The sequence below is a fragment of the Dasypus novemcinctus genome, chromosome 9 (assembly GCF_030445035.2).
Source record: "Dasypus novemcinctus isolate mDasNov1 chromosome 9, mDasNov1.1.hap2, whole genome shotgun sequence".
Taxonomy (NCBI): domain Eukaryota; kingdom Metazoa; phylum Chordata; class Mammalia; order Cingulata; family Dasypodidae; genus Dasypus; species Dasypus novemcinctus.
In genome coordinates this window covers 45,885,640-45,898,708 of record NC_080681.1, presented here as the reverse complement: position 1 = coordinate 45,898,708, position 13,069 = coordinate 45,885,640, and the positions used below count along the sequence as shown (strand labels likewise).

Below are 13,069 nucleotides of genomic sequence, written 5' to 3'. Positions count from 1 at the left end.
CAATTTTCTGCCTGCTGTCAAGTCCTGGCATCTACTCCCCATCATAGCCCGTTTTATTATTGGCTTAGCTTTAGAATTGTTTTTGCCCATGTGGGACAATGAAGAAGCTTTTACTATGTTTTACTGGCTTTCAGGATCACAGTATTTTGTAACCATATCTGTTTTCATATTTCTTCATATTCTTTATTTCCTAAACTATTGCTATGCATATGTGTATTTTGAGATGTACCCCATCCCTCCCTCTAAACAAAGATGCTTGGATAGTAAATAGCTTTAAAAGTTAGTTTAATTTCTGTATCAGGAATACGTGAACCCATTAAAAAAATAATGTTTGGTTTCTTAAAGTTGCTTAAATTAAAAACATGAGTTTCTACAGTTGGAAAAAACATGCATGGCTAAAAATGTTTGAAGCCCATCAATCTCTCTAACCACATAAGCTAATGAGTTCCTTCTGTTTTCTTTGAATGAAATCACCATGAGTGGTTAGATGCTGATTTAACATAAAACAAATGAAAATGGGTGTTTCCTTAGCCCTTTGTAGAATTTATTTTAAAAAACAATTAGCAAGTATTATGAATAAGTCAATGATTTTGCCATCACTTAAATAATAATATAGATTGAGTAGTTAAATTGATTGGGTTGTAAGGAATGCATAACACACTCTAACTCCCCTTAACTTGTTAACATCTGCAAACATTATTAAGCTTCTCGTTTTATTTTTTTCTCCCACAACACCTGTATAGTTATAAATTATGTTTAGAATTGTCATGAAATGTCAAGCAAATTATGTTTTCTGGATGTGGATATACTCTGTAGTATGTGTCATTTTTAAGTGTTCCTTTGTAATGGCAGGTTTGTGACTAACAGCTTAATCCTGAATATATCAATGCAATTGAAAACCCAGCTTCTATTCTTTGTGTATATGTACTGTTAGGTCTAAAGTGTGAGGAAGGATTTTAAAATTCTTCAGTACTTAAAACATTATCAAAGAGGAGCAATAGTTTTAGCTATAATTTTTAGTACATATTATGCTTCTGATGTTCTTACATGAAAGTGCTGAACCCTTTGAACACTATCAAATACACATCCTATTGAATTAAGATTAAAATTTACACGAGAGTTTTTTTACTCCCTATAGTTTTTAACTCTCATCTGACAACTCCTTCCCCTTCCCAGGCATCTTCCTCATTTGTAGTATAGTCAAGACTGGAGAATGACTCACTGTGTCCTGAATAGCAAAGGATATCAGCCCTATGAAAGTTAGACAGTAGGTGATTCCAAAGAGTATTTCTGTGAGAGTTAAATAAATAAATAAATGAGCCAACATATGGCTACCCTAATTCAGGCAAAAGTTTCTATTGATTACTTACTAATCTCATTAAATAAAAACTTCAGCCCAATTTCTGCCTCCCAAGAAAAAATAGGATTAGACTGATCTGTGCATTCATTGGGACATCTTGTGAATTATGCCCAGGTGGTTGAAAATCCTTCAAAGATGAACAAAAGAAAGGGTTAACATTTTTGGTAAAGGCAAATTATTATCAGTTTCAGATATTAATTTTGATTTACATTCCCAAATAAAATGATTTTAAATTCCAAAGAATACCATGATATAAATGACTTCTGAGGTCTGAGAATTCTGTTTCTGCCTTTTCCCCAACTACTTTGAGTAGCCTGATTTAATTTGCTAGGTAGATCTATTGTATGTATATGTTTTGACAGACATAAAACCTTAGGTACATTATAAGGCTTCACACCAGCTCTGAATAAGTGTGCTTTTTCTAGACTAAACTATATGCTGCATTTGCATTATATGCTCTAAGAAATTTCAAACAAAAGTGTGTATGTGTTTTAAAGCCTAAATGCTCTTAAGTTGCTCCTTTTATCTTCTGTAATGATGAGAACATAAAAACATCAATACATCAAGTAGAAAGACATTTTATAATCAGATTGTTTTAAGTTGTGAATTATAACGGATCGACCCCAAAAAACATGTTTCACCTATTTACATTTATGTACATCTAATTTAGGATTTTTACAAGATGAGCAACAAACTTAATAGTTGAATCGCTACAATATCTGGCTTTGTGCCAAAATACTAATATGTATTTAGAGTCCTCATGTTTTTTGAACAATCTGCTGTTGACATTTTACTAACACTATTGTTTGAAATTTCTGAAGTATGATGACTGCAATACACCCGCAGCTACGAAAAGTACATATTTCTGAAAGCCAAGAAGCTCAAGTTTCATCCTATCATCTAGAGGTTTCAAATACTGGTGTATCAGTTTTTCGTGAAAACCAGTGCAAACATGCTTCTTTAAATGATGGCTGCATTCATTAGTAAAATCAATGAGTTAGGAATATATCTGAAAACTTCGTCATTTTCAGGTCAGAAATTTTGTAATTAAGAAATAATACAGGTTTGATTTTCCTCGTACGCACGAGGACACGTACTGGCTCTTCAATGCTTTTCAAGCCTGACTGCCCTGCCGTGGTCTGTCCTCTTAAGTCTGGCTGTCTGCTGACAGGGCCGACAGAGAGGGGCAAGGAAGTGTGTTCAGAGGACAAGAGCAAAAGTAGTTTCAATGTAAGGAAATGAGGGAAACAGACCGAGCAGCACGATGAGTGCACTTGCGAGTGAAAAACCCTGTAGTCGCCTTTCCTTCCTTTGCTTATCCTGGTGGGTTTAATCAAAAACAAACAAAACAATCTTGTGAAAAATAGTCAAAGCCAAAGTTTAGCTAGCTCTACGTAACTGCAAAGAAAAAGTCATCGCATAAAAGAAAAATGTAACTTTCATTAACGTGCGCGCCGGAAATCTCAGGTATCAAAGACGCATTAACCCTGGAGCGTCCCCCCAGTGCGCCGCAGCCGGACGGAGGCGACCGCGGCTAACAGACGTTCTTTCTCCTCCGAGCACTTACACAAAAGGAGGGCTGCGGAAACTAAAAGTTTCGGGGCCTCCGGCTCGGTGCGTGGAAAAGAGAGAAAACCTGGAGACCGGGTGGGTTAAGGACGCATCTTTAGGCGTCTCTTCGAAGTCCAGGCAAGGAGAAAGCTCCTTGGCCCGGAAGGGGCTGAGGGGGGACCTCGAGCCTTTCGCCAGCCCTTTGCGACTCGCCTCGGAGTCCGGAGCGCTGCGCTTCACCGCCATCTCCCAAATACCCTTCACCCCATTCCAGAAATAAAATAAATATTTTTTAAAGTGCGTGTGTGTGGACAGGATGGAGAGCGGGCGCCAGTGGAGCGCGCCGAGACGAAGGGCGCAGTAAGTGGAGTTTGGGGGGTGGAGGCTGGATGGCTGTGTCGATGGGGGTGGGGAAGGAAGGCTGGCTGCCGACTCCCCGGGCCAGGTGGTGGGGAGGTCGCGAGCCGCCGGGGAGGGGAGGGGAGGGGAGGGGAGGGAGGGGGCGCGGGCCGGCGCAGGCCGCCTCTCGGGCGCGTTCCGCCGCCGTGCGCGCGCGCCCCTCTCCGCCGCCGCCGCCACCCGGACAGCCCTGCGGCCGCCTCGCCGGCGGACCCGGGCCGGAGCCAGGGCCGGCCTGCTCTTGGGTGGCTGCGCGGCCACCTCCGCCGGCGCTCGGACGCCCTGAGCCTGTAAGTGTCCCTTTTCGCTACCCCTCCCCCAGTTCGGGCGCACCGGCGCCGCAGCTGCTCAAATGGAGTGGAAAATGGCCATTGGGCGGCAATGAGTTATAGATTATCTGCTCCACGTTTTGTACTTAGCTGCCTGTAATCTTCTTTTGAGTTTGTCTGAGCCCCTTGCTGGAAAAATCAGGAGGGAAAGATTTGTCCTTTGCCTCTGTACACGTTAATATGTTTATATGATTAGCCAACTCCGAGGGCGCGCGCGGGGGTGGGGGTGGGGGTGGGGGTAGGTGAGGATTTGAGGAGGAGGAGGCTGGAGGTGACTCCAGTTCAGACCTCGCCGAGAGTCTGTGTCAGGACTTCGTACTCCCCCGTCTCTCTCCCTCTCTCCCTCGCACTCGGGCTCTCTCTCGCTCTCACTCTCTCTCTGCTCACACACGCACGCTGAGGTGCCGGAGCGAAATCGGGAGCTTACCGGAGAATTCCTTGGGATTGTTGGGGGGCCTCTCCCCTCTGCTGCTGTGCGTGGTGCGGCTCGTCCCTTCTCTGTTCTGCCTACCTGAGCCCGAGTCCTCGCCTTCAGCCTTGCGTGGGGCAGCGGCCACCTCTCAGCGTCGCCCAGAGATCCGAAATGTGAGGAGGGGCCGCCGCTGTCTCGCCCCAGGCCGCAGTGTCGGCTCGAGGGATGGTCGGCGCGGACCGCGGGCGGAGGGGCTTCGCCTGACAAACTGAGTTGGCCTCGCGCCCCGGCGTCTGGTCGTCTACCCCCGCCCCTCCGCCGCCGCCGCTCCGAGGGGACTCCCAAGTCTGCGCACCTCTGCCGGGCTTCTTTCCTCCAACACCCCTTTGGCTCTGATTTTTGCAAAACGAAAAAAAAATTTAAGGGAGCGTGTGGTCTGGGGGTGTGTGCGTGTTTGTGAAAGACCCCTCTCGTGGAGCGGCGTGTGGGAAACTGCGGGAAAATGTTGACTTAACCCCAGGAGCCGCCCGGCGCTGGCTGCTTGGCTGGAGGAGGCGGCGGCGGCGGCCAAGCAAGAGGACGCGCCGAGCAGCGGCGCCGTGTCCGGCCGGCGAGCCGCGGCGCTGCCTCCCGCGCGGACTCGGCGGCCGGCGCCCGGGACGGGCTCCGCTCGTGGCGGCCGGCTCCGGGCCGGCCTCGGCCCTCGCCGGCCGGGGTTGTCGCTGCCCTCTGCGCCTCTCCCCGCGCCGCCCCCGAGCCAGACGGCCCTCTCCCGGGGCGCGCTCGCAGACCGAGGTAAGCGCCGCGGGAGCGAACAATGTGCCTCTGTGCGGGGTTTCGGAGACCTGTTTGCTTTGCGCCTCCGGCCCGGGGGTGGATGCTGGAGGTGGAGAGCCGCGGGGTTGTTGAAGCTCGACTATTTGTTTATGTTCGTGCGGGCCAAGGGGGAGACCCCAAGCTCGCCAGCTCGGGCTGCTCGCCCCCTCCCTCTTCTCCTCCCACCTCCTCTTAGAAATCGATACGAAGAACTCTCAGACCGGTCCAGCCTGCATCTTCTTTTAACACTCAAGGCATCAGTCTATGTACTGGGGACGGCGGCTGGGAGTGTGCGTGTGTGTGTGTGTGTGTGTGTGTGTGTGCGTGCGCGCGCGGGTGGGGGGGGGGCGGGGCGCGTAACAATCGGTTGGGCTGAAAAAAAATTTAAAAAATGTCCTAAATGCTTGGGGTCCGTAGGTGCTGCTGGCCCTTTCACAGCCGGGCTGGGAGTGCGAGGCGCTTTCTCGGCGGGGTTGCTCGGGGGCTCCCGCCGGAGGCCGGGCAGGAGCGCGCCCCTGCTGCCCGCACCCCCTGCGGGTGGGCCAGTCCCGGCCAGTAAGTGCAGCGGGGAGACCGAGCGCTGCAAGCGAGTTGAGGGGACGTGGACGGTGGGGGAGGGCTCGCATGAGTTGTTGGGTGTTGTTGGCTTTTTCTCTTTGGTGTCTAGGTGGTGTGGCGAGGCGAGGATGACAGGAAAGCGCAGCCAGATGTGGCCGGCGGGTCCTGAGACAGGCAGTCATTAGGGGCGGCGGGCTGCCATTGCCCTGGCGGCCGCCCGGGGCGGGAGGGTGGCGGGGCCAGGAACCCGGCGGACAGCTAGGAGGGCAGAGAGCGTCCCCGACCCGCAGTGAGAGGGCAGCAGCGGGCCGCGTTGGGCCTGCGGGAGAAGTTACGGATGTGGGCGCCTGGGTTGGCTGTGGGACTGGGAGCACTGCGGGACACGGGCTTGTAGGACAGGGTGGCAGCGTGGGGAGGGGCGCGAGGACGGGGGAGACCTCTGGGCTAACGGAGCGTGGTCCCCTTTATTGGCTGGGGCGACCCTCTGGCGGAGGGGTGAGGGTGAGCAAAACGACTAAAGCGTCCTGCAGTGTGGAGAGAGCAATGCTTGCAGGACTCTCGCTTGGGACCAGTAAAGTTTGTTGCTTTCGCGGAACTCTATGCGATTTGGGTTAGGGAAGTCGCTGGCTTTACTTGATACCAGAGTGTCTCTGAGCGGAGACTAACGTGCCTGTCTTTCTTTTTAAAAATCTTCTGTTCACCATGTCCTCTAAAAAGCATGGTTGGAGGGATAAATCCCGCGGTGTCTCTTCTCCCTTCCTGACGTTCTAGGGACTCCTCCTCTTCTTTCTTTACCCCTTTTCTCCCCCCCCCCCCCCCCCGCCCCAATACTGTTCTTCTTGATAGAAACTGTTGTCTCAGATTCAGACTGAGAAAATGTTTTCCTCCTGTTTCTTGAAAGGTGTCAGGCTGCTTAGCAGCTTCTCCAAGCTGCCTGGGAGCGTCTGAGCCGCAGCCACCAACCATATGGTTCCCGTTACAAAGACCAGGTTCTAAGGCACTCTCCTCCCCACCGCGCCGCCAATTCTTAGATTTTCTTCTGCAGTTTTGCCGTGTGTATACTTCTCTCTTCTCTTTCCAGAGACGTAGATTTAGCGATGGAGTTAGTTCATTTATTTCCCTGTGCTTATTTGTGGAAAGGGCCCCACCGAGTTTGCTCTTTGCTCAACTCGCATTGCACAATGAAGAAAGTCACTTCCATTTGGCAAATAATTACCTGTTGGGGTATCTCTTACTAACTCTGTTTTGATCCAGAGTAAATCTTAGAAGATAGGAACTAATGAGATAGTACAGACCCATAGCAGAAAAATGGAATAGTTTTTGCGGTGTCTTTGGCAGGCTACATTTCAAGTTGTGATGGGACCTTTTTGACCTAGGAAAAGGTAACTTTAAACTTAGGATCCTTATAATACTAGAAACCCTTGATAAGAAGGTCTCCTTCTGTTCAGGTGTGATAAGGGACTTTTCGGCCATCCCAACAACCTCCATCCTCCAATAAATTTATACGTGATAGAAAAGAGTACTGCAGAACAAATGCTGTGTTGTTTAATTTCATCAGACATTCCGATTCTCTCCTTTTGTTGCTTGCCTCCAAAAGAGGTGCCATTTCACATCATTCTGCACAAATTGTTTGAATTAATGCAAGTGTGAATTCTTACCGTTTGAAGGGGACTATTAGCATATCAAAGGTTTCTTAGCTTCAGCGCAATTGAGAAAACTTCAGCCTGTCTTCCATTTGCTTCCAAGCAGAGGCCCAAAGGGCAATGAGAATTGTAAAGGGTAAAAATGGGGAGGTGGATTCAGACTGTGTTTCTGAACTTTTACTGTTTTGTAATTATGTGAGTGAAAAACATTGTCTATCGCTGTGGAGCCCTTGCAAACGGCAGGACAATTATTTTCTATTGATAAATGGTTTGTTCCTAGAAAAAGGGTGACCTTTTTATGATAGTCACTGTTGCCTGTCTTTTGGGGTTCCTTCAGTGGAAGTGTTAGAAAGTCCTTCTAACGTCATAGTTTTGTAGGGCCTACACTTTGTTAAACTAGTAAAATGATTTAATTAACCCATAAAACAATTTATTTCTTGTGAGGACACTCATTTCTATACCTAGGAAACTTTACTGTTAATACAAAGCTAACAGAATAGGAAAAAAGTCAATGGAAGATTGTGGACATTAAAAACTCTGAAGATCAACTTTAACACAACTTTTATTGCAAATGTAAATTGGAAAAAAAGATTTCTAAGTGATAATCACCCTAATTTTTTATGAATATTAAGTAGAGGTAATTCTGTTTAAATATCGATTGTCTTACCTAAAAATTTTTGTGTTTTCAGCAAACAGAGTAAGCTCTAGTATTCAGTTTAAAGTTGGTTCACTTTTTTATTTACAGCTTGTTTCCTTTTTCTTTTTTACATTTGCAGAGAGATGTTTCTTTGCATTTCTTTTAACAACTCTTGTCCATGAATGACGAAACCAGTAAGAAGAACATGTACTTGGGTCATTTTATAGAGAGCATTATGGGTCAAGGGAGCAGAACTTTTATCTTAACTTTTGGGAAAGAATTGGTTTTGTTTAATTTAAGATTTTATAATGCCTAGTTTTAAGATGAAAATTAATTTCAAGGAATGTTTTGGAGATTTTAGGCCCTTATTTTTTAGAGTTTTGCCTCCAGTGGTTGGTTACTTTGGAACAAAGTACGTCCTTCATTCGTGGAGGTATTTTTTAACTAATGTTTAAAAGAACTCCTTGTTTTTATTTTAATAGTGAAAATGACGTCTGTAGTATATAACAATTATGGAGGAAAAAACATTAATTGCCTGACATTTTTAGTTTTTTGTTAATAGGGTGATCATTTCTTTTTCAGATTGAGATGTGATTTTTTAGTGCCATTCAAATTGGATATCATTACCCCCAATCATTTTATGATGTTTATTTATCTGATCTCTTCAGCTGTCTAAGTACTTAGTGGTAAAAAAGCCCACATTAATGTAATTACTATTATTGCACTTAGGTTGTTGTTAACTAGTCTGCTTTGAATGCAGAGTTTTGTAAAGAAAATACATTATCCATTGAGCTATTAGTGATAATCTAAAAATTGTCTAGAAGCATTGCTCTTCGTTTTACATGGTGGTGATCTTGAATTCAGCAAATCACCAAAGGTGTAATATGCAGTGAAAAGATTTTTCAAGTTTTAGATGCCAAAATTGGACTAGAAAAAAATTAATGTGTTGTGGAAGCACACTTCAGCTGCCATTTTCAATCACTGTGGGTTATATGTGTTGGCTACAGAAAATGAATTTAGAAATTCAGGTAGCTTTGGGAGCAGGTAGTTGGGGAAATCAGAATATTGAATCATAAGGGGTAGAACAAACCAATTACCTCAGGTTTTGACTTGAGAGTTTCCAATAAATATAATTTTCCAGACATTTTACTCTGCTCTATTAATGGACTAACATCAAAGGAAACAAAACTTCCAAATGTTATAAAAACTAATATAAATATACGAATTCCACATGCAGTACTACAAGTCTTAAATTAAGACAGGTAGTTGGAGTTTTTATTGCTGCAGTTTTCACAACCAACAGAAATGTTAACACCAGGCATTTGGGGGTTTCCTTTTTTAAAATGAGCGAGAGGAGACTTTTAAAACCAAAGTTTACTTAGGGTTAGATCTTTGTTCATTATGGAAGCATTGTGTTTTATTTAAAATTTAAAATATTATTAATGACTTAAGTAATACAGAGCTATGTGATTTAGTCTTGTCGGGAAGGTCAAGAGGTAAATAAAATCTGCAAACCATAGTAATAAAATATTATTACTCTTTTTTCTGTCAAAATGTTTGTATGACCAACGTTTGGAATAAATATTCAAATAATGCTTAGCTTCTTGATAGGTGTAATGTGGAAGGAAGAGAGCTTATAGTTTGTTTCAAATAAGCTTGTTTTTTTATTACAACACCTTTGTGTTATAGCTAAGAGAAATCTCTGTTTTCATTTTAGCACTATCTGTATCACTTCCCCAATTACTGATACAGAACTATACCCATTAAGTGTACTTAGATCAGGAATGTTTTGGAAACAGATTTATATAAGGTTGCTGTTTATAATAAAAAAAAGTTTCATCAGAGACTAGCACTTTTGCCTATTGATGTTTCATTGTATCTGATTTTGAGTCTTGAAGGAGTACAACATTTGACATCTGTATTTTTTTTCAGGAAAAGTGCTTGTAAAACTAAAGTGGAATTAATTTCAAGTTAATAAATTTTAGAAATAAAATACGTAATTATTTTTAAAAGTTCATTAAATTATTTGCAAAAATGTATAGCTAAGAACTTTGCAGATTAATGAGTTCGATGCAGTGTTAAAAATGAGAAGATTACCTAATTAGATAACTGTTTTGTCCCTATTTTCTAGAATGGTTTCCCCATATTAAAAGACATAGGTTAACTAACATCTCTTATCTAATACTATTTTATAGCCCCACCCAAATATTCATCTCTTCAAACTATTAAGATTGGAGCTTGAAAGGTTGAAAAGTGTTTAATTATCTAGATTACTGTAATTATACTTGATGTTATCACAAAAATAAATTAAGACTGTTCTCAAATATTTTTTTGCCACTCAGGATGCTCTGAAAAATCGATCAAGTAGTAATTATTATTATTTTTAATACTTTAAGAAAAAGCTTAAGAAAGTGTTTTAACAGAGATGAATAGTTAATTATTAGACGTAGGGAATTAGAATACCTAAGTGATAATTTCTATGTTCATTCCTAAATTTTATTTAAATTTTATTTGGTATTTCAATATGGTATTTTGAATTTAGTATATATTTGAAGTTTAAGTTTTAAACTTTGAAAACCCGTTAATACTCTTGCGGTAAGTAGATACATTTTAGGTGAGTCATTGTGTCTTAAGAAAAGGTCTTAATTAACCTAAAATAGTTAAAAATCTTTATATAGGTCATTTACCTGGTAGACTTAAAAGTAGGCAATAATTTGCAAGTTATTTCTAATGTATTCTTATTCAACAATTTTTTAAAATTCCCATATTTGGCAAAAAAATTTGAAAAAATCCTGAATGCAGGAACCAAGCATTGAACACCTGCAGGTGAAGTACAGCTTACAGCAATATACTATTGATTGCTTCCGAAGCTCAGAGCAAGTGTAAATACATTTTGTTTAATTACAATAAAAATGCAGTTTTATGAAGTAATATAGTTTGTCTTTGTAGAGGATTTTATGCATTGTGTGATGGTAAGTAAAATCCCATCACAGTGGTATAAATTTGTTCAATTACCAGAATGGCTAAAAGAAAAAAATCAATTTACATGGAAAAGCAACAGAAATTAGATTACCTTGCTTAGTAGAAACTTGCCAACAGTGTCTAAACTGCTTATCAAAAATTACCATCTTTCAACAGTGTAAGAATATTGGCATTTGTTTTAATATTGCATGCATCTTTTTTAGTGACTTGTGTGAACAATTTTTTCTTTTCCATTTTTTAAAAGGAAGCTATTGCATGTGAGTTAGACATACAAGAAATTATTTTCGCTTACATATTCTTGTAATCTTTAGAGGTTTAAGTAGTTGCTTTTCTACTTTTCTAGAATTTGTAATTAGTTTGTATTTCAGGTCAGTGCAGTGAAATATCAGATGTAATATTATGAATCAAAAGAATTCCATCTACCAGGAGGGATAACAAGGCTATTATCAGGAACAGAAATGCATTTTACTAATTTTATTACTAATTCTAGTGTTATACCAAATTTGAAATCTTAAATTCTTATAGCAGTAAAGTGGCATGGGATCCATCATAGCAGATAGATAGGCACCTGTTTTATTACCACCTTGATTCGTTCTGGCACCCAGATTTACCAAAGTGCAAGAATAGGCACAACTGCTTAAAGCTACCCAGCTGTTTTTAGGTCATGAAGTCAACTTCCTGGAATTTTTGGGGAAACCAGTTGAAAAGGGAGGACAAATGTCACTTTAAATAGAGATGTTTAAATCACATTTCTGCCTGAGGGTAAAATTTCAGTCTGTTTTAGCCCGGATGTAGTGTCTCCCTCTACAGAGCACCGCATTAATCACTACCTGACAAGAAAACGTATGCTGAGCAAAAAGAGCCCTGTTGGTCTTGTCATTGATTTCTCCAGTCGGTGAGGAGTATATTTTAAACCTTAAAATTCACACACAATCTCTGAATTTCACTGTCTAAATTAGGTGTCCAAAAATAATCCTATTTAAAACAAAAATATTTGCAGGACATTTTTTAGGATAGATCCAATGTTTTAATAAAAATAGAAATAAAAGGTTACAAAGCAAGTAGGTTAAGCAAAAGTTAACTTTCTGAAATATATAACAAAGTCTTAATTCCATTTTAAAATGTACTGTCACTTTGAAAAGATTTTTTTGATGCGGTAGTAGAAAAAGAAACATAAAAATGAGCTCCTGGTTCTTGGACAGGAGACATGGTAGAAGGTGAAAAGGTTAGATTTAGAATTTGCATAAATTCAAACACTTACTGTTTTGTTAAAACAAAATGTGATACCACCCTGTATCTTTGTCTGGATGAATACCAATTTTTAGCCTTTGTAGTAGTGAATAAGAATGCACCATGAAATAAAATAATAAAAGAAGAAAAATAGAGCTTAGCTTTGTTCTTTCAGTTATTAGATAGTACTCAACATCTTTCTTGATCAAACATATACACGTATTTATATGCACACAATTTGTATTCTGTTAGTTTGTATATTATTTGTTGATAGTTATTGGCTAAAAAAATCATATAAAATATGTACGATTAAGGTATCTTTTAACCTGATTTTTAAAATGGTGTGACTTATTTGGTCTTTATTTTGTTCCCAACGGTATTCCTGTCGGGAATTTCATTGTACTGTCCACACTTTGCATCCTTTATGTAGGTATTTTTGCATCAGTCCACAGCTCAAACTGATCATTGCTCTGGGTTTACATGACAGAATAATCTAACCCTAATTACAGTCAAAAGTAGATCTTGGTTTCCTGGGTTGACTTGGTGACCTTGCTTTTCACTAATGCTTTTTCTTGGAGAGGATAGTAAATAGTGTCTGTCTACAGATGGGTCAAAAAAGGATTTTCTATTTTGTTCATAAAGTGAGGTCTAATTTTAATCATATATTTTTAACATTATGAGTACTATGAGAGCAGTTCTCCATATAACTGTTGAATCATTTCAAGATCATAGATAAGGTCTTTAGTTGATGTAATATTTGTTTTATGTAGATTACTTTTAATCAATTTTCAACTACAATTTTTATGAGAATGAGTCATGTTGAAAAGTATTTCCCTGTGTTTTAACTTCCAAGCAAAATATTTCTATCTGGAATTATTATTTCTTTTATACCCTGAGAAGTTTCATTGGTACCTTCCATGCAGAAATTTCTTTTTTTTGCCTTAAAAGCCTACCCTTTTTCAGTGTTTGCTCCTGTGGTTATTGATTAGAAATTACAGAAGGCGTTACTTAACAGCATTCTCGTCACTCTCTGTGTGTTCTTAATCTCAGGATGCCTGTGGTGTATTTTAATTCTTAAAATTCCTGGTTTTCCAGTGGTTAATATCCAGGATAATTTAGGAGACATTAATTTTGATAATGTTACATACTTAC

The 13,069-nt window shown here is 41.2% G+C and overlaps 1 protein-coding gene across 26 annotated transcripts in view; it reads left to right on the top strand.

The window, feature by feature from the left end:
* Nucleotides 1-13,069, top strand: part of ADGRL2 (adhesion G protein-coupled receptor L2) — a 653,868-nt gene that overhangs the window by 456,218 nt on the left and 184,581 nt on the right. For 5 of the 26 annotated variants that reach the window (XM_071217324.1, XM_071217325.1, XM_071217323.1 and 2 more), the window contains exon 1: nucleotides 3,470-3,600. The exons of 1 other annotated variant lie outside the window; for it this stretch is intronic. The gene's annotated coding sequence lies outside the window, so the exon portion shown is untranslated. Of the gene's footprint in view, nucleotides 1-3,405; nucleotides 3,601-4,003; nucleotides 4,847-13,069 lie in introns of those variants that run through there. 20 more of the 26 variants (XM_071217326.1, XM_071217327.1, XM_058303278.1 and 17 more) reach the window with 14 other exon arrangements.